This window comes from Gekko japonicus, unplaced genomic scaffold (assembly GCF_001447785.1).
Source record: "Gekko japonicus isolate JY-2015 unplaced genomic scaffold, Gekko_japonicus_V1.1 scaffold256, whole genome shotgun sequence".
Taxonomy (NCBI): Eukaryota; Metazoa; Chordata; class Lepidosauria; order Squamata; family Gekkonidae; genus Gekko; species Gekko japonicus.
Genome location: NW_015161412.1, coordinates 18,826 through 24,258, shown reverse-complemented (window position 1 = coordinate 24,258; position 5,433 = coordinate 18,826). Strand labels below are relative to the sequence as shown.

The 5,433-nt window shown below is 44.3% G+C and overlaps 1 protein-coding gene across 1 annotated transcript in view; it reads left to right on the top strand.

Moving 5' to 3' along the window:
- Nucleotides 1-5,433, top strand: part of LOC107123759 (cation channel sperm-associated protein subunit beta-like) — a 96,818-nt gene that overhangs the window by 78,018 nt on the left and 13,367 nt on the right. The gene's annotated exons all lie outside the window — the stretch shown is intronic.

Below are 5,433 nucleotides of genomic sequence, written 5' to 3'. Positions count from 1 at the left end.
GAGGGCCAGCACCGGAAGTTCCTCCGAGCTTCTTTGCCGGCTTCTCCTGAAACTTTTTCTGCCCCAACATCTTTATTTTATTGTTTACTTTTTAAAAGTTCATGCCACGCAGCTAGAAACTGAATCTTCCTGCCTCTCTTTTAACAATTCACCAAAAGGTAACACTGCTCTTTTCAAATTTCACTCCCCCCCTCTTCCTCTGTTAACTCAGTCTCTGTTATGCCGAGGGGGAGTTTCCCCCTCCTCCCTTGCGCTTTTTCGCTGGGGGGGAATACGCTTCGCTCTGTTTCCCGTTTCCGACCGGCAACTCACAGTTTTTGCCAAATATCTTCCTTTTAAACGCTTATCCGCTTTATCACCCGGTGACGACCGACAGCTCTGCTAGTCCCCGTGAGGGGCACTGCCGCGGCTAGGGCCATTGGGGCATGGGGCGAGCCTCAATTTCCGACCAGCTGGCCGGGAAAGAGGCACATCCCCTGTGCGCCCCGGATCGGAACCTCTGTCTGAGGTTCCTTAGGGTCTCCGCTTGTGCGGATCCCCCCCTTGGCCGCGTGTGGGCGAATCGACTCCGGGAGCTCCCCGAAGATGCGACCGCCATTCACAGAGTCCAAACCAGAAGTCCACTCAGGGAAATTATTATTGGAATCTTCTCCCAGGTGTATAGCAGGATCAGATCTAATGACTCATATGAGTGTGCAGATTCTTAGAAATAAAGAGGCATGGGTTCAAATTTAACAGTTTATTAAGAAAACTAACAGAAAAGAAAATTAGCAAAACAGGATACAGGTGAAAGAAGCACACCCACGCACATAAACTCTAACAGTTCTATAAATCCTAATCTAAGCAAAGTTCCTCTTATAAAGAGAGTTTAAGAGGGGGATAAGAAGGAAGTAAAACATACGAGCTTGCCTGGTGAGTGAAATCTAGGAAGGTTTCTCAGAAGAAAGAAAAAGCAGCTGTGGTGAGAGTGGGGTGGACAAGGTGAGTCTTCAGGGGTGCCTGCATTGGATAGCAGGGCCAATGCGGAGTCATGCAGACATTCCCACTTTGTGCTCCCACACAGGGGTTTGGAACCAGTTGCTAGAACCCATGATCAGTATGGGAACCAATGGGTGGGACTAAGTGCTGGTGTTCTCAGAGCTATCTTCATACCCCCACCGTGTTAAGATAGCAGGCGATAAACAATGTTCCTTAAAATGGATTGGGTTAGAGCCAAAAGTTTCAAACCTCATAGATCGGGTCAATAATGGTTGAACAGGAAAATATCTCTCAAGGAAATGAAAATGGGGGGTTGCTGAGTGCTGATGTGTTCTTTGATTTGGTTTATGGCCCAAATAGAGTAACAAACTAACTCATCTGCTCTAGACCCTTTTCAGTCTGGCTTCAGGCCAGGCTATGGGACAGAGACAGCTCTTCTAGCTTTAGTTGATGATCTCTGTCTGAGTATAGACAAAGGCCATGCCTCTTTGTTGTTTTTTTTGGACTTATCTGCAGCCTTCAATACAGTAGATCATACCATCTTTTTGAAATGCTTGGAGACAGAAGGGGATGCATGATGAACTGGTTCAAATCATTCCTCAGACTCAAGGGGTTGCTATTGGAAATCAATTATCATCAGTGGGACCTAACCTGTGCCATTCCACAGGGCATCGTTCTATCCTCCATGTGTTTCAATCTCTATGTAAAGCACTTAGGACAAACAATTCGTAGCTTTGGGGTTGGTCATCATTAATATGCAGATGATACCCAGCTCTATATGTCCTTATCCAAGTCTCTTGGTGATGTAGTAGAAGTCCTAAATTGCTGCCTGGCTGCTATGGTAAATTGGCTAAGAGTGAACAAACTGAAACTAAACCCTGAAAAGACAGAGGTAATGTTGAAGGGTTGGTTTTTATACCTTAAGGAGTCTCAAAGCAGCTTACAATCACCTTCCCTTCCTCTCCCTCCAACAGGTGGGGCTGCGAGAGTTCTGAGAGAACTATGACTGGCCCAAGGTCACCCAGCAGGCTTCATGTGGAGAAGTGGGGAATCAAACCCAGTTCATGAAATCATAGAAGCACAGAGTTGGAAGGGGCCATCCAGGCCATCCAGTCCAACCCCCTGCTCAATGGGGGATCAGCCTAGAGCATCCCTGACAAGTGTTTGTCCAGATGCTGCTTAAAGACTGCCAGTGAGGGGGAGCTCACCACCTCCCTGATTCCGCTGTTGTACCGCTCTTACTGTAACAACGTTTTCCCTAAGATTCCCTAACCTTCCCGCCCATAATTTAAACCCATTATTTCGGGTCCTATCCTCTGCTGCCAACCGGAACAGCTCCCTGCCCTTCAAATACTTAAGGAGAGCAATCATGTCCCCCTGCAACTTCCTCTTCTCCAGACTAAACATTCCCAAGTCCCTCAGCCTTTCCTCACAGGGCTGGGTCTCCAGGCCCCCAGTCATCCTTGTCACTCTCCTCTGCACGTGCTCCATTCTGTTCACATCCTTTTTGAAGTAAGGCCTCCAGAACTGCACACAATACTCCAGGTGTAGCCTGACCAATGCAGTCTACAGTGAGACTATTGATATCTTGTGAACTGGATGTTATGCCTCTGTTGATACAGCCCAAGATTGCATTAACCTAACCCTCAGATTAGAAAGAAAGTTTAGAAAATTTATTAAGGGTTAAGTTAAGTTAAAAACATAACCATTTGGCTAGATCCTATTCCAAGGAAAACGTAGCAAAAGGGAATAAAAATATTAGCTCAGAGACGGATGTGCTAACATGTCGCCTCTAGTGCAGATCCTGTTGCATGCTGATGTAATACAAAAATAAATTAACTGAGACACTGCTATTACTATGAAAGGATGGGAGGGCAGTTGAATGTATGCAAGTGAATGTGTTTGTTCCCAAGCAAATTGTCAGTTACCTGGCTTCCTCTTTTTGAAGTGGCAGACATGCTTCACTGCACTGAGATACCCATTCTGCCTCTCAGATTGAGGAGATACATACCTTCCTAATATTTTAAAATGTCGGAGAGGATGGATTAAGGAATAAATAAAAAGAATGCATAGCCCTTCTGGAGGATCTGTGGAGGGATCCCAGTTAAAGTCAGGGTGGTAATCCAAGGTCTTAATTCTAATTTTGTCACAAGTTTTGGCTGGTTCGTGGTTCATGAAGTGATGTTCGCAAACTTAAGAGCCATCATGAACTTCCACAAATTTTGATGCCATTCATGGCAGTTCATGAAGAGCAGAAAACAGGGATTTAAATGGCTCTTAGCCATTTAAACCCCTACTTTCTGCTCTTCATGAAAAACAGCTGAGTGGTGGAGAGCTCCCCACCGCTCAGCTGTTTGGTTTAAATGGATCCAAGCCATTTCACACCCAGCTTTTTGCTCAGTGCAGCTTTTGGCAACGAGCTTAGTAGGGGGTGAAATGACTGGGAGGCATTTCACCCCCTGCTTTCTCCGGGCCACTGCTTTTCAGAGGGAACAGGAATTTAAGTGGCTCTGAGCTGTTTAAACCCCTGCTTTCTGCTCCCTTTCACTTTTCACGGGAAGCAGAAAGTTGGGGTTTAGACTTTAAATGGCTTATGAACCAATATGAACCAGTTCAGTTCACAAACTGGCCTATGGGTTTGTGGTTCGAACCACAAACCAAACCACAAAAATGTGGTTCATAGCCATCCCTATTCTGGGGGCAAATCTGTGATAGTTTTTCAAGCTGTTGTATACAACTGGAATTGCCAGAGTTTGAGCCCTCTGGCTAGCCTCCCCTGGATGTAACATGTGTCTCCTTGCTGAGCCTTTCTGCCAGGATCCTGAGGTTTAACAAAACAGACTAGCAGTTCCATTTTATATACTGAGGGAAAGGATTTTATTTCCTTTTTTCTTCATATCTTTGGTTAGTTTTTATTTCCTTTTTTCTTAATATCTGTGGTTAGTTTTTATCTTTTGGTTCAAAAATTCACAATAAAAATTATTTTTAAAAAAGAAAGAAAGAAAACTGCAAGTTCAGATCCGAAGGGAGGGAAAATCACAGAAAAGGTGGATTCAGGAAACACAGGATAACAGGACATTAAATTTGGATCTACTCCTGGGGAGGCAAAGGTTGCACAGAAAGTTTTACAAACTTTAATTATTTAAGAACATTGATGCAGAGGTTTGCACTTGTGTGGAAATGATCTTTGTCAGATACGACAAAGAGAGCTTTGAGTCTTGAAATCTTATACTGCAAAAATCTTGTTGGTCTCTAAAGTGCTACGAGACTCAAAACTAGCACCTCTTGCCCTGACCTGGATAGCCCAGACAAGCCCAATCTCATCAGATCTCAGAAGCTAAGCAGGGTCGACTCTGGCAAGTACTTGGATGGGAGACCTCCTTGGAATATCAGCAGTCAGGAGGTGGGGGCAGGCTTTATCCAGCCACCTCTCTGAATTTCCTCTAGTCCCTTGTAGGAGTCAGTCACCAGAGATTGCCATGACTTACGGGTGCACACACACTCACAGGCACATGCACACGTACACGTGCACATATGAAAAATACAAAAAAAGTTATACCTTGGGAAACTAGCATGTCTTTAGAGGTCTCCTCTCCATCAGGACCACTGTCTGAGGCACTTGACATCTGGGACACAGCATCAACCTGGTTCAGTTGAACACAGAAAAGGTGGCTGAATAGAGCATTTACAGGGAGTGCCTGTATCCTGTATCCTCATTTTGACCCCCAGAGCAGCTTCACAACTTTTCTAAAAATAAGGTAAAGGAAGAATACTGCTTTGAAGAGTTTTTTGAAAAGGCACCTGCAGGAATTGGCTACACAGCTGGCAATTCAGCTCTCTATTTTATACCTGCATAATGCAACTTGAAAAGCCAGGAAGATAACACAGGTGAAAGAACCACTGTTTTCCACCTCAGATCAGAGTCCTCCACCTGCCACTTGTGTTCACACCATTCCCAGCTCCCCATCCATATTTATGATACTTATCTCTATGATGTAGGAAGTATACAACAAAAGTGAATCAGTTTAGTTACCTCTTTTAAAAAAACACACATTTGTGTTGGACGTAACTGCATGCAACATCATGATGATACTATTGCAATACAAGTATACATCATATTCTGTGACGTTGCACTGGTGTCATTTTACCTATACCCTGCATACATTGTGACACGGGTCCAGTCACAAGAACTTTAAAAGCAATAATGTCCCAGTGTACCCAATGCAGCAGAAAATAATTAGGTCTTTCCTTGGTACCTAAATGTTAATTGTGAAAGTGCCAAATGGACCTTTCTTAAGGAGTACCTTCCATATATGTTGTACAACACCTGAAGATAAAGAGCTCAGCTGAAAATCATAGTTCATTAACTGGTTCCCATGGGGAGAGTTTCTTCAGATAGCTAGAGACCATCCAATTCCACAGTGTGAAGGAGTCAGGGAATAGGCAGAAACTCAT